General features: G+C 50.0%; 1 long non-coding RNA gene across 1 annotated transcript; it reads right to left on the bottom strand.

Moving 5' to 3' along the window:
• Positions 1-1,062: 1,062 nt before the first annotated feature.
• LOC131901430 (uncharacterized) lies at positions 1,063-9,543 on the bottom strand. The gene is made up of 3 exons (XR_009376539.1): positions 9,348-9,543; positions 8,762-9,028; positions 1,063-1,188 (listed from the first exon to the last, which is right to left on the bottom strand). It is a non-coding gene; the product is annotated as an uncharacterized LOC131901430 (long non-coding RNA).
• Between the last annotated feature and the right edge of the window lie 12,407 nt (positions 9,544-21,950).

The raw sequence follows: 21,950 nt of genomic DNA, 5'->3' as shown, positions 1-21,950 counted from the left end.
AGAGACATATACACATGTACTATAAATAAATCTGAAAAAAAAATCTGAAGTTAAAATTGGATGTAGTGATACATACCAGTAATTCCAAGCTGGAATTGCCAGGTAGTGGTGGCACATGCCTTCAGTCCTAGCACTCAGGAGGCAGAAGCAGGTGGATCTATGTGAGTTCGAGGCCAGCCTGGTCCACAAAGTTAGATCCAGGACAACTAGGGCTATTCTGGGAAAGCTTGTCTTGGAACACTCCCCCAGCCAAAAAAAAAAAAAAAAAATCAAGGCTGAAACAAGATTGTCAGCCTGAAATACACAGTAAGACTGAATCTGGGGGAAAATGTAAGCTGAGCATACTGGAACATGCCTGTCATCTTGGCACTGGAAAAGTGGAGGCAGATAGACAGATGTTCAATGTCATCCTCAGCTACATAGCAAGTTCCAGGTTAGTCTGGAATACATGAGACTCTGTATTTAACAACAACATCAAAAAGTGTATCTAGAGCCAGGCGGTCATGGCACATGCCTTTAATTTCAGCACTTGGGGGGAGGGGGCAGAGGCAGGCAGATCTCTGTGAGTTCAAGGCCAGCCTGGTCTACAGAGTGAGTTCTAGGACAACCAAGGCTGTTACACAGAGAAACTCTGTCTCAAAAAACAAACAAACAAAAATGTTATCTAGGCAGTGGTAACTACACCCATAATCCCAACAGTTGGAAGACAAGCAGGAGCACCAGCACAATTTCAAGGCCAGCCTGCTCTACAGTATGAAAGTGTGTGTGTGTGTGTGTGTGTGTGTGTGTGTGTGTGTGTGTGTGTGTATGTGTGTGTGTGTGTGTGTGTTGGCTAACACCTGTAATCCCAGCTTTTGAGATGTTGAGGCAAGATGATTTCCACAAGGTCTAGGCTACATAAGACCCTGTCTTTAAAAGTAAGAATAAATAAATGTAAAACATGCTGGAAAATAAATAAATGTGAAAACATTCTGGAGATATAGCTCAGCGTTAGGGCACTTGTCTCTGATACATGAAATTCTGGGTTTAATCCCCTGTGATTTAAAAAAAAACGTAGCCGGGAGGTGGTAGTGAAAGCCTATAATCCCAGCACTCGGGAGGCAGCAGCATGCCCATCTCTGTGAGTTGGAGGCCAGCCTGGTCTACAAAGTGAATTCCAGGACAGCCAGGCTCTTACACAGAGAAACCCTGTTCAAAAAAAAAAAAAAAATTTAAATCGGAAGTTCAAATTATACTAGCTTAAACCAAGTGTAGGTAAAAGAGACTCATAGCTCACAGGAAAGGGCCCTTGGGACAAGAATAACCCCAGGCTTCATCAGCAGGAGTCTTCCCCTTACATCTCTGCTTCCATCTTCATTCCTCGGGGACCTTTCTCCCCAGTGGAGGGCCTGCCCATGTGCCCAGGTCCCACATTCTCATTTTAACAAATTAAACAGAAATGGAACTTCACATTCCCAGCATCAGTCTGTCCACCCCACTGCCATATGCCTTTTCCTGAGCCAATCAAGTTCCAGGAAGGTTAGCTATTATTAGCTATGGCTAGTCATTGTAATCAGATGTTTTCTGTCCCAACCATTTGTTTCCAAATACCCAGCAGTCACTTCCCAAATTATCACACAGAGCCTTATATTAATAATAAATGCTCGGCCGATAGCTCAAACTTGTTACTAGCTAACTCTTACATTTCTTATCTATGTTTAGCCATGTGGCTTGGTATCTTTTCTCAGTATGGCATTCTCACCTTGCTTTTCCGCATTTTCTGGCAACTCTCTGACTCTGCCCTTCCTCTTCCCAGAATTCTCTTGCGCTCAATCTCTTCCTGCCCAGCTATCAGCCAATCAGCTTTTTATTAGCCAATGAGAGTAATACATATTCATAGTGTACAAAAAGATTATTCCACAGCAAGTCATGGTCATATCTCTATTCTTCTAGGTAGGAAGATATGATTTATGACTATCAAACTAAAGATGGGAATGTTTACCAGCCAAATATAAAAATCATATATCTCACCACAACTAATCATTGGCTTCTCTATAACCACACATTGCCTTCTTCCGTAGCTATGATTTTAAGACTGCTCCTACCTAATAATTATCCCTTTTACTACTGAAAACAGACTCATCTTCTACGTGGAGGCAGCCATACAGAAATCATCATAGCCAATTCCAACCCAGGGATCTCTGGATGTGTTTCTTCATAGTCTGTGACCAATAGCTTTTTATTCATTTCTTTATTTATTTCTGAGACAGGCCCAGGCTGGCCACCAACTCACTCTGTAGTCAAGGATGATCTTGAACTAATCTTCCTGCCTCCACTTCCCCAGGGCTGGGATCGCTCATTTTTATGTGGTTGCTGGAGATTTAAAGCAGGACTTCATGCATTCTAGGCATGAATTCTGCCAACTGAACTACATCCCAGACACTAATATTTTTTTTCAAATTTCATTACAGAAGTTTATTTATTTGTATTTGTTCATGTACCCATGACCTAAGTGGAGGTCAGAGGACAACCTTTGTCTCCTACCATGTGGGTCTGGGAATGGAACTCAGGATATCAGGCTTGGCAGCCAGCATCTTCCTAAGTATACATACATACATATAGAGAGAAAGTGGGTGAATTTAATGTGGTCTTCAAAGTCACTAGGTCATAGGTAGACCTTGAACTCCTGATCCTCCTGTCTCAACCTGCTGGGATTACAGGTATGTGAAACTATGCCTGGCCTCTAGCTGTTAAAAGTGAAGACATGAGGTGTGGATATAGTTCAGTGGTAGAGTGCTTGCTTAGTATGTGCAAGGCCGTGGGTTTAGTCTCCAGTACTACAAAAACGAAGGGAGGGTAGCAAATCAAGCTGTTGGTTCTTCTGGTAGTGCCATGCCCACTTGCTTTTTCAATATAATAAAGAAATCTGTTTTCTTTGTTAGAAACAAAATCAAATCATAAAATTGTCATTCAATAATTTCACATCCCACTAGTCATTAGACAAGTCCGTCACCATTGGACATCACAGAGTGTACTTACACAAATTCAGGTGATATCTTCCTGGGGAGATGTGAATAAATGTCCACTCATTGCTGATAACTGACTGTCTTAGTTAGGGTTTCTATTGCTGTGAAGAGACACTATGACCATGGCAACTCTTATAAAGGAAACATTTAATTGGAAGCTTGCTTATAGTTTAGAGGTTTAGTCCATTGTCATCATGGCAGGAAGCATGGAAGTATGCTGGCAGACATGATCATGGGAAAGTACCTGAGAGTTCTACATTCAGATCTGAAGGCAGCAGGAAGAGAGAGTGACACTGGGCTTGGCTTGAGCATCTGAAACTTCAAAGCCTGCCCCCAATGACACACCTCCTCCAACAATGCCACACCTACTCCTCCAAGGAGTACAGTGCTAATCCCTATGAGCCTCTAGGGGTCATTTTCAGTCAAACCACCACACTGACCAAAGAAAGCATTTCACCAGGCATGGTGAACCAGGTTACTGACAGATGCATAGATCACTCTAAGGTAGCTGTATCATCAAAATACCTGCCCTAGTGTGGGTGATGATTCAGCAAAGCTGCGTCCTTGAACTCCCTATAACCACCTTCAGTCACCAATTTTCTGATGTAGGAAGTGAACCATGTGGGCAATTAACTTTCCTGGATAGTCAACATGAAGCTAGAAACAGAATTAGCTTCCCTTCATCCCAGAGGCTTCACTGTGAGGAAGTTGCCTTCCCACCAAGCTTCCTTGTTCCAAACACACCTACAGACATTTTGGCTTGCACCAGGCAGACATGAACACACAAGCAGGCAAAGTGTCTATATACATTTTGTTTGAAGAGAGCACTACCACTCTTCCAGAGGAGCTAAGTTTGGTTCCCATCATCCATGTCTGAGAGCTCATAACTACATATAACTCCAGCTCCAGTGGATCTAACACCCTCTTCTGGCCCCTGTGGGGTAACATTAAAAATAAACCCTAAAAATATTTTTAAAGATTTTGTAATTTTGTTTTATGTGTATGAGTGTCTGGTCCTCTGCAAGAGCAAGTTCTCTTAGCTCCTGAGCCATCTCTCCAGCTCCTAAAAAATATTTTTAAAAAACAAAGTTGGGGCTAGAGGCCAGTGAGATGGCCAGGATGCTTGTTGCCAAGACTGATGACCTGAGTTTGACCCCCAAGACCCACATAGTGGAAGGAAGGAAGCACTCCACTGAGTTATCCTCTTGTATCTACATATGCACTGTGGCACTGCACTTAATACTCACACATCATATACACATAATAAATACTTTATGTTGAGGCTAGAATTGCTGGATTCATTTAAAGCTGAACACCTAAGTCTACTCTTCAGACCTCTGTATTTACTTCCAATTATTTTAAATGTAAAGATCAAATTTAGTGTATAACAAAACTAGCTGCTTTCACCTTTTCCAACAGCAGATGGTGCTGTTGAACATTGTAATTTGTAATTATAAAAATTTTTAATTCTAAAATACATAGATATCACTAGAGACCCAGGTTCAGTTCCTAGCACACACATAGTAACTCACAACCATCTGTAACTCCAGGCCCAGGGGATCGAATGCCTTCTGTGGGCACTACACACACGTGGTGCTCAGACGTACATGCAGAGAAACCAACAATACACATAATATAAAAGGGAGCTTTTAAGTTAATTACACTCAAATATTTCATGATATACTAACTGAAAGCATTGAAATAGAAGGAGGATTTAAATATATAATTTATGGGATGTGAATGTAGCTCAGTGGTAAAGCATTTGCCTAAGATACAAAGGCCCTGGGTTTAATCCCTAACAGGACAGAGAGAAAGGGTAGGGGGAGGGAGGGAGAGAGAGAGATCAGGGAAGGCAATATGTAGCTCAATGGTTGTTGTCTGCAATAGCATGTACAAGGTTCTGGGTTCAATCTAGTGCCCAACACATACATATACACACACAATATACACATATGGAGTATGCTCACATATAATAAACCTGTATTCTACATGTTGGTTCATATTCTTTAGAGTTCTAGAGATCAGACAGCTTTATTATCACTAGACCAAGTCCTCTACTACTGTGCTAACCTCAACTTTGGCCCACATTTTATTTTATTTTAGACAGATCTTCATGTGGCCAAGGCTGTCCTTGAAGTCCTGATCCTCCTGCCTCCACTTCCCAAGTGTTAACATGTCATAGTTAGGAGCTTGAGATATGGCTCAGCAGCTAAGTTAAGAGTGCTTGCTACTCTTCCAGAAGACCCAGAGTTTGGTTCCCAGAACCTGGCTCAGACAGCAGCTTTAAGGGTGCCAAAGCCCTCTTCTAGCATGTGCTGGGCTTTCTCTAGAGGCGGTGGAACTTGGAAGAGTGGAGCCAATATATGAGGCTGACTGGTCTTATGCAATAGTCAACTTTATTCAGAGCATCAGACAATTTATACTCTGAGGGTTAAGAAAGGTCACATGAGTAAAGTTTTCATGAGTTTAACCTGTGTACAATCACAAGGACAAGCTGCACAATACAAAAAACATATTTTCCATTGAGGCATATAAACAAATACAAGAGCCAGTTACTCACTCCTGTTTGCTATACCTGGGAGGAGGTAACACATTCCAAGAACAAGTCTGTGTTTTGAAGAAACTGACTTACAAGACTCTTACCTTGGAGTTTTCTCATAAGCATTCAGAATAATCACACAACTCAATTCTTGGACTGTTCTGACATGAAGACATCTGCACACACATGGTGTAACACAGACACACACAACATAACACACACACATGGCATAACTCAGACACACACACATGGTGTAATGCACACACACACACACACACACACACACACATTTTTTTTTAATTATTTAGGCTAATGAGATGGTTGAGTAAGGAAAGGCATTGCCATTCAACCAAAACCAAGAAGTGAGGCACAGACAGATAGTTCCAGAAACTTTGCATACATCAGACACTGCTCCAGACCTTTGTTCAGAACAAAGCCAGGGCTGGTTCAGTGGTTAAGAATGCTTACTGCTCTTGCAAGGGGGCTACAGTTCAGTTCACAGCGCCCACATTGGTAGCTCACAACCGCCTATAATTCCAGTTCCAGGGAACCCAGCGCCCTCATCTGGTCTCTATGAGGACAGGAACAGAAGTGGCACACACACACACACACACACACACACACACACACACACACACACACACATTCAATTTAAAAACCTTGGAACAAAGCCAACCATGGCCTTCACAAATCATACCTCTCACATTTGGACTGCTTTGGCTGCTCTCCATGGTTCTGAACCAGGCTTACTCATCAAGACTCAAGCCTACTTCTCTAATGTTTCCTGCATAAATCATTCTGTGCTGAAAAGCAAAGTAAAGGCAGAAATGTCAATAAAAGAAAAATGGAGAAAATAGAAGAGGAGAGATCAGTACAATGGATAATTGCTTACAGGTTCAGGTATAAAAAAAGGGAAATTCACTTTCAGATTTTCAAATACTTTGAAATACTATCCAGAGGTACAGTTCTTTATTCCCAGCACTTAGGAGGCAGAGGTTGGTCCAAACCTTGTACTCACCTGAGCTGTATCTGAAGGATGGAGCCCTAAAAGGCTTCCCTACATGCAAACCTGTCCTTCCTCTACATCCCAGAGCTGACGACCATAACTCGTACATACTGTGCCTCTCAGGCACTGCTATGACTTCTCACAGTACTGGGCCACAATAATCCCAGGTATACACACACACACACACACACACACACACACACACACACACACACACATACACAAAAGCGCTCCTGCATGCTTAGCAGTTGTAGGACTCCAGATAGTGCCCTCTGTTAATTTCAGAGCCTTCTCTAAGTATTCTTCCTGCTGAGATGATGTCTGGACATGAGAATGCAGGACAAGGGGCTTTTGGACCTTTGATGGTGGGAGTTCTTTCTGGGTTTAATGCAAATGAAGCTAGGCAGGAGAAGACAGGACTATGTGTGTCCTGAATGACACAGAGGAGGCTTGTCAGGGGAAGCACGGGCTGTGAAACCTGGCCACTATGGTACCTAAGTCCTGCCTGGCCTCTTTGTGAGCACCCCTGTGTCCAAACCCTGTTCTGGATGCTTCTACTGGAATTCACCTTGAGCCAACACACTGCCATACTGGGTACGAACAATCAGGTTAGATAGGATGATGATTGGGGAGTTGAGGGTTCCAGATCCCTTACAGGGATCTGGGGATGTGGCTCTGGAGCTGGAACCTTTTCTAACAGGTCCCAGTGCCTAAATTCAACCTGTAGCACAACTCAAGAGAAAATCCAGTTGTAAAAGAAACAAAAGGCAAGCCAGAGAGAAGTCCAGGCAGCCAGAGAGGAGAGGGGATGGCAGGAGGAGATAAATGGATGACAGACATTTGGCCAAGGTGGCTAGCACCCAGGCCTGAGACCCTGAGCACCTCCCAGAGATGCAGGGCAGAGTTTGTGTGGTCTCCGGAAGTGAGCTGTGGATACTGCTAGGGAGTCTCAGACAAAAGCTAGGGGGTCACGGGGTGGCCTTGTGCACCACCTTAAGGGCAGGCGGGCTGGCACGGAGGCAGGAAAAGTTCCAAACAACCACCCCTATGCAGCCCAGGCTGCACAATCCCCTGAGGAGAGGTCCTCCCCTGCTCCCAGACATGGCAGCCACAGGACCCGGGAGGCTGTGCTTCCGTGAACCCCAAGCCAGCCACGTGTCGCCCGCCCGGAGCCGGTCATCTGGACCCTGCTTCATCCTCCAGCTCTCCTGGGTCATGGAGCGGGCCAGAGAACCGCTTTGGTCCTGGGGGACCCAGGCTGGAGCCCTTCCCTAGCCGGCACGCCTCCATTTCCAGGGTAGCACAGGGACCTGCTGGTGGAATTGGCAAACTGAATCCGCGGGATGGCAGCAGGGCACCGAGAATGCCAAGGGCCAAGGGCGAAGGGTGCTCTCTCTCAGTCCTTCACAAAGAAAAAAAAAAAAAAAAGCCAAAGCTCCAAGATGGAGGACAACCATCTAGGCTAGGACTGGACAGACATGCCACTCTAGGGCTGCTGCTAGGGATTCAGTGGTGTGCAGAAGGTGAGGGTGTGGTGTGTAGATGGGGGTAACAGACTTTAACTGGTTCCTCCATTGTAACCTCCATGCACTGCACTTCCATGACACACTCAGCTTTGTGCCAGCCCCTGAAGGCCCTGCCTGAGGGTATGGTGGGGTCTAGGGAGAGAGGGCAGGTGGTGGAGGGTGTCATGGAGGGGGCCAAGTAGGGAGTGTGTGTGAATGTGGGGGCAGGCTCACTTGAGAGTCTAAGCCACACCTTAAGAAGTCCTCCACAAACCACATCTGGACTATAGGGGAGGAGCCAAAGAAACATAATAATGGGGTTGGGCTTCAGGGGCAGAGCATCGTCCCCTAACTGCCAAACCAGGGTATTCTTACAGCTACATCCCTGCCCTAGCCCAACCTTCACCCCAGACACACAGACACACACACAGACACACACACACACACACACACACACACACACACACACAGAGCAGCTTTCAGAGATCCAGTGGCTGTCTACATGACTCCACCCACCAGGGTGACCAGTACAGCTTCCAGCATGGCCTTGGGTCTGCTGACCCAAGCTTCCAGGTCAAGGTGGCCCGACAAGAGGGGCCTCCAAGGCTGTACCCGGTTCTTCTAAGGCAGTGGGATGGAAGGTGTTACACCAAGGGAGACGACCACCCAACTCAATGGGACCCTAGACCCAGCTCGGGCTTCCCACCTTGCAGAAGGCCACTCCAGGATGGACACAAGGCAAAAGGGCAGGCAGCTGTGTATGCTTGTAAGGGATGCAGAGTCAGCGGCCTTAGTCCCGTGTCCCAAATCCGATGGTCTAATACTAAGATGGGAGAAGAAGGACTTCCTTCCAAAACATTGGCCTTGGTAGTGATGAGCGTTCAGATGGATGCTGCCCCACATCATGCGAAGCAGGGACCATAAGGCCCGGGACATCCACAACCTTGCCTCAACAGGCAGGGCGTCCAGGTCCCTGAGGTGAAGACAAGAACACAACAAAAGAAGAAACATTGCACCCACCTGCCCTCTTGCCCTACCAAAACTTGGGACCGGTCCCCACCTTAACCGTCTCCTAGGCAGCACCAGGCAACCATTCTGACCTACGTCCACCTCTGTCACAATCTCTTTCCTCTGCACAGCCCTCCTGCTCCCACCCCTAACCTCCCACCTCCCGACCCTACCCTACACCAAATACCAGGCACCACTCAGGAAACTTCTCTTTCCGTTCTCTAACTTCCCCAAGACCCTGTCAGGCATGGAACTCTCTGTATCCTCTGTGGACACCCACCTACCTGTGGCAGGGCCTAGGAACACACAGGACTCGGCTCTCTCAAGAGATTCCAAGTGGACCGAGGACAGGTAACATAGAATCTGAGGGACAAGAAGCAATTCTCACTCTTAACACCAGGATGCCTACAGCACACACCCACCCTGTGTGTCCTTATGGATTTCCCACAACATTCCAGGTGTCCTCACACAAATTTTTCTCCACGGGCCCAGACCCATGGAACAGAAAAAAGTGTCCACAGACAGAGTGGGTCTGCCAACCAGCCTGCATGAGAAAAAAAAAAAAAACACCAACAAACTAGACAACACCCAACACCCCACAGGCAGATTCTCATTTGCTCTCGCCTTACTTTCTCTCTCTCTCATTTATCTATCCTCCTCTACCTCCACCTCCACCTCTATCTCTGTCTTTCTCTGTCCCTCGCTCCTATGTACAGTCCCATCCCTGGTATCCAGGTTAGCTAGGCCACGTTCAGTAGGGAAATGCTTTTCACTCCTCAACAGGAAGCCTTCCTTCAATGAGCACTGAAAGTCTCCAGAGGCTCTCCTCCACACTGCTGACATCTTCCATGATGAAGCCTAGAAGAAAATCACTCTCCCTGCCACCTGGAGACAAGCCTGTCTATGCTCTTCCAAATCTCCCTCTCTACAAAGCTTCCTGGAGACTTTTGCTGTGGCTAAAAAGGGAGCTTCCTGGTGATGGTGGTGGGTGTGGAGGACCTGACTTCATGGACCTGCCTGTCAGGCCACTTTAAAGGACGGTACTGCCACCTTCCCAATGGTTCCTACACAATGCTCTTACCAACCACGCTCTGGCATGCCCCTGAGCCCTAATCCACACACACGAAGCACCACTCCAAACCTTGTACTCACCTGAGCTGGATCTGAAGGATGGAGCCCTAAAAGGCTTCCCTACATGCAAACCTGTCCTTCCTCTACATTCCAGAGCTGACGACCATAACTCGTACATACTGTGCCTCTCAGGCACTGCTATGACTTCTCACAGTATTGGGCCACAATAATCCCAGGTATACACACACACACACACACACACACACACACACACACACACACACACACACATTCACAAAAGCGCTCCTGCATGCTTAACAGTTGTAGGACTCCAGATAGTGCCCTCTGTTAATTTCAGAGCCTTCTCTAAGTATTCTTCCTGCTGAGATGATATCTGCACATGAGAATGTAGGACAAGGGGCTTTTGGACCTTTGATGGTGGGAGTTCTTTCTGGGTTTAATGCAAATGAAGCTAGGCAGGAGAAGACAGGACTATGTGTGTCCTGAATGACACAGAGGAGGCTTGTCAGGGGAAGCACGGGCTGTGAAACCTGGCCACTATGGTACCTAAGTCCTGCCAGGCCTCTTTGTGAGCACCCCTGAGTCCAAACACTGTTTTGGAAGCTTCTATTGGAATTCACCTTGAGCCACCACACTGCCATACTGGGTACAAACAATCAGGTTGGATAGGATGATGTTTGGGGGGTTGAGGGTTCCAGATCCCTTACAGGGATCTGGGGATGTGGCTCTGGAGCTGGAACCTTTTCTAATAGGTCCCAGTGCCTAAATTCAACCAGTTTCACAACTCAAGAGAAAATCCAGTTGTAAAAGAAACAAAAGGCAAGCCAGAGAGAAGTCCAGGCAGCCAGAGAGGAGAGGGGATGGCAGGAGGAGATAAATGGATGACAGAAATTTGGCCAAGGTGGCTAGCAACCAGGCCTGAGACCCTGAGCACCTCCCAGAGATGCAGGGCAGAGTTTGTGTGGTCTCCGGAAGTGAGCTGTGGATACTGCTAGGGAGGCTCAGACAAAAGCTAGGGGGTCCCGGGTTGGCCTTGTGCACCACCTTAAGGGCAGGTGGGCTGGCACGGAGGCAGGAAAATTTCCACACAACCACCCCCATGCAGCCCAGGCTGCACAATCCCCTGCGGAGAGGTCCTCTCCTGCTCCCAGACATGGCGGCCACAGGACCCGGGAGGCTGTGCTTCCGTGAACCCCAAGCCAGCCACATGTCGCCCGCGGAGCCGGTCATCTGGACCCTGCTTCCTCCTCCAGCTCTCCTGGGTCATTGAATGGGCCAAGAAACCGCTTTGGTCCTGGGGGACCCAGGTGGGAGCCCTTCCCTAGGCGGCACGCCTCCATTTCCAGGGTAGCTCAGGGACCTGCTGGCGGAATTGGCAAACTGAATCCGCAGGATGGCAGCAGGGCACCGAGAATGCCAAGGGCCAAGTGGGAAGGGTGCTCTCTCTCCGCCCTTCACAAAGCAAAAAAAAAAAAAAAAAAAAAAAAAAAAAAAAAAAAAAAAAAGCCAAAGCTCCAAGATGGAGGACAACCATCTAGGCTAGGACTGGACAGACATGCCACTCTAGGGCTGCTGCTAGGGATTCAGTGGTGTGCAGAAGGTGAGGGTGTGGTGTGTAGATGGGGGTAACAGACTTTAACTGGTTCCTCCATTGTAACCTCCATGCACTGCACTTCCCTGACACACTCGGCTTTGGGCCAGCCCCTGAAGGCCCTGCCTGAGGGTATGGTGGGGTCTAGGGAGAGAGGGCAGGTGGTGGAGGGTGTCATGGAGGAGGCCAAGTGGGGAGTGTGTGGATGTGGGGGCAGGCTCACTTGAGAGTCTGAGCCACACCCTAAGGAAGTCCTCCACAAACCACATCTGGACTATAGGGGAGGAGCCAAAGAAACATAATAATGGGGTTGGGGTTCAGGGGCAGAGCATCGCCCCCTAGCTGCCAAACCAGGGTATTCTAACAGCTGTATCCCTGCCCTAGCCCAGCCTTCACCCCAGACACACAGACACACACACAGACACACACAGACACACACACAGACACACACACAGACACACACACACACACACACACACACACACACACACACAGCAGCTTTCAGAGATCCAGTGGCTGTCTACATGACTCCTCCCACCAGGTTGACCAGTACAGCTTCCAGCATGGCCTTGGGTCTGCTGACCCAAGCTTCCAGGTCAAGGTGGCCCGGCAAGAGGGGCCTCCAAGGCTGTACCTGGTTATCTAAGGCAGTGGGATGGAAGGTGTTACACCCAGGGAGACGACCACCCAACTCAATGGGACCCTAGACCCAGCTTGGGCTTCCCACCTTGCAGAAGGCCGCTCCAGGATGGACACAAGGCAAAAGGGCAGGCAGCTGTGTGCATTTGTGAGGGATGCAGAGTCAGCGGCCTTAGTCCCGTGTCCCAATGTCCGATGGTCTAATACTAAGATGGGAGGAGAAGGGCTTCCTTCCAAAACCTTGGCTTTGGTAGTGATGAGCGTTCAGATGGATGCTGCCCCACATCATGCGAAGCATAGACCACTAAGGCCCGGGACATCCACAACCTTGCCTCAACAGGCAGGGCGTCCAGGTCCCTGAGGTGAAGACAAGAACACATCAAAAGAAAAAACATTGCACCCACCTGCCCTCTTGCCCTACCAAACCCTGGGCCCAGGCCCCCACCATAATCGTCTCCTAGGCAGCACCAGGCAACCATTCTGACCTACCTACAGCTCTGTCACAATCTCTCTCCTCTGCACAGCCCTCCACCTCCCACCCCTAACCTCCTGCTTCCCCACCCTACCCCACACCAACTACCAGGCACCATTCAGGAAACTTCTCTTTCTGTTCTCTAACATCCCCAAAACCTGTAAGGCAAGGAAATCTCTGTATCCTCTGTGGTCACCCACCTACCTGTGGCAGGGCCTTGGTACACACAGGACTCATCTCTCTCAAGAGAGTCCAAGTGGACCGAGGACAGGCAACATAGAAGCTGAGGGACAAGGAGCAATTCTCACTCTTAACACCAGGATGCCTGCAGCACACACCCACCCTGTCTGTCCTTATGGATTTCCCACAACATTCCAGGTGTCCTCACACAAAATTCCCTCCAGGGGCCCAGACCCATGGAACAGAAAAATGTGTCCATAGACAGAGTGGGTCTGCCCAACAGCCTGCATGAAAATAACACTAACAATCACGAAAACACCCAACACCCCACAGGCAGATTCTCATTTGCTCTCCCACCCTCTCTCTTGCTGTCACCTTCCTCTCTCATTTATCTCTCCTCCTCCACCTCCACCTCCACCTCTATATCTGTCTCCCTCTATCCCTCACTCCTATGTACAGTCCCATCCCTGTTATCCAGGGTACCTAGGCCATGTTCAGCTGGCGGGAGTGGAGGCCCTGAATTCCTAGACCTGCCTGGCAGGCCACTCCAAACGACAGTCCTGCCACCTTTCTGATGGTTCCTACACAATGCTCTCATCCATGATGCCCTGGCAGCCCCCTGAGCCCCAAACTACACACAGGATGCACCACTTCAAACCTTGTGCTCACCTGAGCTGCAGCTGAAGGAAAGAGCCCTAAAAGACTTCCCCTACATGCAAACCGGTCCTTCCCCAAGTCCCAAAGCTGAGCCACAATAATCCCAGGTATACATGCACACACACACACACACACACACACACACACACACACACACACACACACACAAAAGCGCTCCTGCATGCTTAGCAGTTGTAGGACTCCAGATAGTGCCCTCTGTTAATTTCAGAGCCTTCTCTAAGTATTCTTCCTGCTGAGATGATGTCTGGACATGTGAGTTCAGGACAAGAGGTTTTCGACATTCACTCTGGGGGTTCTCCCCGGGTATAAGATAAGTCCAGCTAGGCAGGAGAAGACAGGACTATGTGTGTCCTGCATGAAACAGAGGAGGCTTGTCAGGGGAGGCAGGGGCCATAAAACCTGGCCACTATGTTACCTAAAGTCCTGCCTGGCCTCTTTGTGAGCACACCTGAGTCCAAACACTGTTCTGCCTGCTTCTACTGGAATTCACCTTGAGCCACCACACAGCCATATGGGTATGAACAATCAGGTTGGATAGGATGATGATGGAGGGTTGAGGGGTCCAGACCCCTTACAGGGATCTGGTGATGTGGCTCTGGAGCTGGAACCTTTTCTAACAGGTCCCAGTCCCTGAATTCCACCTGTAGCACAGCTCAAGAGAAAAGCCAGTTGTAAAAGAAACAAAATGCAAGCCAGAGAGAAGGCCTGGCAGCCAGAGAGGAGAGGGGATGTAAAGAAGGGAGTTAAATGGATGACAGACATTTGGGCACAGGGGTTAGCAACTAGGCCTGAGACCCTGAGCACCTCCCAGAGAAGCAGGGCAGAGTTTGTGTGGTCTCCGGAAGTGAGCTGTGGATACTGCTAGGGAGGCTCCGACAAAAGCTAGGGGGTCCCGGGGTGGCCTTGTGCACCACAGTAAGGGCAGGCGGGCCAGCACAGAGTAGGAAATTTCCCCACAAGGACCCCCATGCAGCCCAGGCTGCACAATCCCCTGTGGAGAGGTCCTTTCCTGCTCCCAGACATGGCTGGTCACCTGGACCCTGCTTCCTCCTCCAGCTGTCCTGGGTCATGGAGCAGGCAAGAGAACCTCTTTGGTCCTAGGGGACCCAGTCGGGAGCCCTTCCCTAGCCAGCCCGCCTCCATTTCCAGGGAAGCTCAGGGACTTGCTGGCGGAATCTGCAAACTGAAAATTCGTGATGGCAGCAGTGCACCGAGAATGCCAAGGGCCAAGAGCGAAGGGTGCTCTCCCTCTGCCCTACGGAAAGCAAAAAAAAAGCCAAAGCTCCAAGATGGAAGCCATTTATCTAGGCTAGGACTGTCCAGACATTGTGCTCTAGGGCTGCTGCTAGGGATCCGAGGGTGTTCAGAATGTGAGGGTGTGGTGTGTAGATGGGGGTCACAGACCTTAACTGGTTCCTCCATTTTAACCTTTAAGCACTGCACTTTCCCTGACATACTTGGCTTTGTGCGAGCCCCTAAAGACCCTGCCTGTGGGTATGATGGGTGTTATGCCCAGATAGGGACCCCAAAGACTTCACCACAGACCTTAGGTTCAGAATGCAACAGCATGGTTTATTTCTGTTTGTTTACAAGCCACGGGCAGGGAAGCTCGATCCAAAGCACTCACTCGTAGTCGTGAGGCCAGGAGGAACTTGCTTTTTCTTTGTGTGGCTAGCTTTTTTAAAGGCAAAATCCACAAGCCCTTCAGGGGGGTTGGGGGAGTTTTGCACGGGTGCAACTCGGATTGGTTTATTTTTATCTCTGTTCTCTTTCAATTGGGTGAGGTTATGTAACCTTTGAATTTACTGGTTGGTGGTTACAATTTATTGCTTTGGGGGCAGTCCAGCACAAGTCCCAGGCTTTGTCCTTGAGCCACCATGGGGGCTGGCTGGCCAAGCACGTACTGCACATAACTCTAAGTTGGTGAGGGGCCCCAGAAAGTAAACATCTGGCTGAACTTTGAGCAGTCAGAGTGCGTGCAGAAAGGGAGCTACTGCAAGGACTATGTCTTTTGTTCATGGCCCTCCCAGAAACTGCTTGCTCAAGTCTCAGGAAACTGAAATTGAGGCCTGATCTCTGAGAGAAGACTGAGCAGCCAGTTATGGCATCTGCTTGGTCCTTTCAATGGGGTGCGGGGAGAAGGGACTGTTGGTGCAGGTTGTCATGGAGGGGCCAAGGGGAGAGTGTGTGGATGTGGGAGCAGGCGCATTTGAGAGCCTGAGCCAGACCCTAAGGGAGTCCTCCACAAACCACATCTGGATTCTAGGGGAGGAGCCTCACAAACATACTCATGGGGTTGGGGTTCAGGATCGTAGCCCCCTAGCAGCCAAACCAAGGTATTCTCACAGCTGCATCTCTGCCCTTTTCCAGCCATCACCCAAGAAACACACACACACACACACACACACACACACAAACACACACACACACACACATATACACACACACACACAGCTGCTTTTAGAGATTCAGCAGCTGTCTACATGACTCCACCTACCAGAGTGACCCTTACAACTCCTTGGGTCTACTGAAACAAGCTTCCAGGTCAAGGGTCCAGCAAAAAAGGGGCATCCCAGGCTGACCCCGAACTTGCTAGAGCAGTGGGGTGGTGGTGTCCCAGAACCAAGAGCACACGGGAAATTGTGTCACCAGGGGAGACTACCGCCCAACTCAATGGGACCCTAGGCCCAGCACCAGGTTCCCACCTGGCAGAAAGCCGCTCCCGGATGGACACAAGGGAAAAGGGCAGGCAGCTGTGTACACTGGTCACGACTCCAGGGTGGGGGGCCTGAGCTTCGTGTCCCATGGTCCGATGGTCTAATATTGAGATAGGAGAGGAGAAGGGCTTCCCTCCAAAACCTTGGCCTCCAAGGTGAAGTGCATGCAGGTGGATGCTGCCCCACATCACCAGGAGCAGGGACCACTGGAGGTCGGGGACATCCACAACCTCGCTTCAACAGACAGGCCAGCCAGGGCCCTGAGGTGGAGACAAGGACACATCAAAAGAAGAAACATTGCACTCACCTGCCCTCTTGCCTACCAAACCCTGGGCTCAGGCCCCCACCTTAACTGTCTCCTGGGCAGCACCAGGCAACCATTCTGACCTACCTCCAGCTCTGTCACAATCCCTCTCCTCTGCACAGCCCTCCACCTCCCACCCCTAACCTCCCACCTCCCGACCCTACCCTACACCAAATACCAGGCACCACTCAGGAAACTTCTCTTTCCATTCTCTAACTTCCTCAAGACCCTGTCAGGCATGGAACTCTCTGTATCCTCTGTGGACACCCACCTACCTGTGGCAGGGCCTAGGCACACACAGGATTCAGTTCTCTCAAGAGATTCAACAGACCAAGGACAGGCAACATAAAAGCTGAGGGACAAGAAGCAATTCTCACTCTTAACACCAGGATACCTGCAGCACCCACCCACCCTGTCTGTCCTTATGGATTTCCCTAAACATTCCAGGTGTCATCACCAAAATTCCCTCCAGGGGCCCAGACCCATGGAACAGAAAAAAGTGTTCATAGACAGAGTGGGTCTGCCCACCAGCCTGCATGAAAAAAAAAAAAACACCAACAATCACGAAAACACCCAACACCCCACAGGCAGATTCTCATTTGCTCTCACCTTACTTTCCTTCTCTCATTTAGCTATCCTCCTCTACCTCCAACTCCACCTCTATCTCTGTCTTTCTCTGTCCCTCTCCTATGTACAGTCCCATCCCTGGTATCCAGGGTAGCTAGGCCATGTTCAGTTGGGAAATGCTTTGCACTCCCAACAGGAAGTCTTCCTTCAATGAGCACTGAAAGTCTCCAGAGGCTCTCCTCCAAACTGCTGACATCTTCCATGATGGAGCCTAGAAGAAAATCACTCTCCCTGCCACCTGGAGACAAGCCTGTCTATGCTCTTCCAAATCTCCCTCTCCACAAAACCTCCTTGAGACATTTGATGAGGCTAAAAAGGGAGCTTCATACTGCTGGGGGTGGAGGCCCTGACTTCCTAGACCTGCCTGGCAGGCCACTCTAAAGGTTGGTCCTGTCACCTTTCCGATGGTTCCTACACAATGCTCTCATCCACTGTTCCCTGGCACGTCCATGAGACCCAAACCACAGACACGATGCACCAGTCTAAACCTTGTGCTCACCTGAGCTGGAGCTGAAGGATGGAGCCCTAAAAGGCTTCCCTACATGCCAACCTGTCCTTCACCTTCAACCCTGGCCTGACTATCATAACTCTTAAATACTGTGCCTGTCAGGCACTGCTTATGGACGCTCACAGGATTAGGCCACAACAAACTCAGGCACACACAAACAACCAATACACATACACACACACACACACACACACACACACACACACACACACACACAGAGCAGTTCTAGGACTGCAGATAGTGTCCTCTGTTAAATTCAGAACCTTCTTTAAGTGTTCTTCCTGCTGAGATAATGTGTGGACAGGGCAGTGTAGGACAAGTGGCTTTGTTAACTTTATCCTGGGAGTTCTCCTTGGGTTTAAGGCAAAGGGAGCTAGGCAGGAGAACACAGGAAGGAGTATTTGGACTGCATGTGTCTTGCATCCCAGAAGGGAGGCTTGTCAGGGGAGGTAGGGGCTGTGAAACCTGGCCTCCATGGCACCTAAGTCCTGCGTGGCCTGTTTGTGAGCACCCCTGAGTCCAAAACCTGTTCTGGATGCTTCTACTGGGATTCACCTTGAGCCACCACACTGCCTTACTGGGTAAACACAACCAGCTTCCATAGGATGATAATGGGGCGGGGGGAGCTTTCAGACCCCTTGTAGGGATCTGAGGATGTGACTCTGGAGCAGGAACATTTTGTGACAGGTCCCAGTCCCTGAAATCCACCTGTAGCACAGCTCAAGTGGAAAGCTATTTGTAAAAGGAACAAAAGGGAAGCCAGAGAGAAGGCCTGGCAGTCAGAGAGGAGAGGGGATGGCAGGAGGAGTTAAATGGATGACAGACATTTGGCCACAGTGGCTACCAGCAACCAGGCCTGAGACCCTGAAAACCTCCCAAAGAGGCAGGGCAGAGTTTTTGTGGTCTCCGGAAGTGAGCTGTGGGTACTGCTAGGGAGGCTCAGACAAAAGCTAGGGGGTCCTGGGGTGGCCTTGTGCACCACAGTAAGGGCAGGCGGGCCAGCATAGAGTAGGAAATTTCCCCACAAGGACCCCCATGCAGCCCAGGCTGCACAATCCCCTGTGGAGAGGTCCTCTCCTGCTGCCAGACATGGTGGCCATAGGACCCGGGAGGCTGTGCTTCTGTGACCTGCAAGCTAAGCCTCGTAGTGCCCGCCCGGAGCTGGTCACCTGCTTCCTCTTCCAACTCACCTGGGTCATGGAGCTGACAAGAGGAACCGCTTTGGTCCTGGGTACCCAGGTCAGAGCCCTTCCCTAAGCTGCTGGCCTCGATTTCCGGGGAAGCACAGGGACTTGCTGGCGGAATCGGCAAACTGAATCCGCGTGATGGCAGCAGTGCACTGAGAATGCCAAGGGCCAAGGCAGAAGGGTTCTCTCCCTCCACTCTTTGCAAAGCAAAAAAAATAAAATTAAAAAAACAAAAACAAAAACAAAAACAAAAAAAAAGCTGGGCTACAAAGCTCCAAGATGGAGGCCAACCATCTAGGCTAGGACTGGCCAGACATGGGGCTATAGGGAGGCTGCTAGGGATCCGAGGGTGTTCAGGGGGTAAGGGTGTGGTGTGTAGAATGGGGTCACAGACCTTAACTGGTTCCTCCATTGGTTCCTCCATGCACTGCACTGCCCTGAGACACTGGTCTTTGTTCCACCCCCTGAAGACCCTGCCTGAGGGTATGGTGGGGTGAGGGGAGAGGGAGCCGGTGGTGGAGGGTGTCATGGAAGGGGCCAAGCGGGGTGTGTGTGGATGTGGGAGGAGGCACACTTGAGAGCTTGCCCCAGACCCTAAGGGAGTCCTCCACAAACCACATCTGGATTCTAGGGGAGAAGCCTCAGAAACATACTCATGGGGTTGGGGACCAGGGGCTCAGCCTCGCCCCTAGCTGTCAAGCCAAGGTATTCTCACAGCTGCATTTCTGTCCTTGCCTGCTCTCACCCCAAACACACACACACACACACACACACACACACACACACACACAAAGACACAGACACAGACACACACAGACACACACACACACAGACACACACACACACACACACACACACACACACACACACACACACACAAAGCAGCTTTCAGAGTTCCAGCAGTTTTCTACATGAATCCACCCACCAGGGTGACCAGTACAGCTGCCAGGATGGCCTTGGGTCTTCTGGCCCACCCTTCCTGGTCAAGCCGGCCACCCAAAAAGGGGCCTCTCAGGCCGACTCTGGTCCTGCTAGGGCAGTGCCTTGGTGGTGACCCAGAACCCTGAGCACACGGGAAGATTTCAAACCAAGTGAGACGACCACCCAACTCCATGAGACGCTAGGTCCAGTACCGAAGTCCCACCTGGCAGAAGGCCGCTCCCGGATGGACACAAGGCAAAAGGGCAGACAGCTGTGTGCACTGGTCAAGACTCCAGGGACGGGGGCCTGAGTCCCTTGTCCCATGCTCCGATGGTCTGATATTGCGATATGAGAGGAGAAGGGCTTCCTTCCAAAACCTTGGCCTCCATGGTGAAGTTCTGAATTCAGGTGGATGCTGCCCCATATCACCAGAAGCAGGGACCACTGGGGGCCCGGGACTTCCACAACCTCGCCTCAACAGGCAGGCCAGCCAGGGCCCTGAGGTGGAGACAAGGACACATCAAAAGAAGAAACATTGCACTCACCTGCCCTCTTGCCTACCAAACCCTGGGCTCAGGACCCCACCTTAACCATCTCCTAGGAAACACCAGGCAACCATTGTGACCTACTTCCAGCTCTGTCACAATCCCTCTCCCCTGCACAGTCCTCCACCTCCCACCCCTAACCTCCCACCTCCCGACCCTACACTATACCAACTACCAGGCTCTACTCAGCAAACTTCTCTTTCCGTTCTCTAACTTCCCCAAGACCCTGTCAGGCATGGAACACTCTGTATCCACTATGGACACCCACCTACCTGTAGAAGAGCCTAGGCACACACAGGACTCAGCTCTCTGAACAGATTCAAGTGGACCGAGGACAGGTAACATCAAAGCTGAGGGACAAGAAGCAATTCTCACTCTTAACTCCAGGATGCCTGCAGCACCCACCCACCCTGTCTGTCCTTATGGATGTCCCACAACATTCCAGGTGTCCTACACAAAATTCCCACCAGGGGCCCAGACCCATGGAACAGAAAAAAGTGTCCATAGACAGAGTGGGTCTGCCCACCAGCCTGCATGAAAAACAGCCACAAACTATAGAACACCCAACACCCCACAGGTAGATTCTCATTTGCTCTCCCACACTCTCTCATCCTGTCCCTCCCCCCTCTCTCTCCCTGTTGCCCCCCAACCCCTCTCATTTATCTATCCTCCTCTACCTCCACCTCCACCTCTATCTCTGTCTCCCTCTGTCCCTGTCTCCCATGTACAGTCCCATCCCTGGTATCCAAGGTAGCTAGGCCATGTTCATTTGGGAAATGCTTTGTATTCCCAGACGGGAAGCCTTCCTTCCATGAGCACTGAAAGTCTCCAGAAGCCATCCTCCACGCTGCTGACATCTTCTTGATGGAGCCTAGAAGGAAATCACTCTCCCTGCCACCTGGAGACAAGCTTGTCTGTGGTCTTCCAACTCTCCATCTCTACAAAGCCTCCTGGAGACATTTGGTGAGGCTAAAAGGGGAGCTTCCTGGTGCAGGGGGTGAGGTTGGAGGCCCTGACTTCCTAGACCTGCCTGGCAGGCTACTCCAAAGGACAGTCCTGCCACCTACCCGATGGTTATGACACAATGCTCTCAGCCACCATGCCCGGGCACACCCCTGAGCCCCAAACCACACACAGGATGCACCACTGAAAACCTTGTGCTCACCAGAACTGGAGCTGAAGGATGGAGCCTTAGAAGGCTCCACTACATGCCAACCTGTCCTTCCCTCAACCCTGGCCTGACCACCATAAATCTTACATACTGTGCCTCTCAGGCACTGCTTATGGACACTCACAGGATTAGGCCACAACGAAACCAGGAACACACAAACATCCAATACACACACACACACACACACACACACACACACACACAGAGCAGTTCTAGGTCTACAGATAGTGTCCTCTGTTAATATCAGAGCCTTCT

Source organism: Peromyscus eremicus, unplaced genomic scaffold (genome assembly GCF_949786415.1).
Source record: "Peromyscus eremicus unplaced genomic scaffold, PerEre_H2_v1 PerEre#2#unplaced_82, whole genome shotgun sequence".
NCBI lineage: Eukaryota > Metazoa > Chordata > Mammalia > Rodentia > Cricetidae > Peromyscus > Peromyscus eremicus.
Note: the sequence above shows the minus strand (reverse complement) of the source record. Positions and strands in the feature narration are given on the sequence as shown.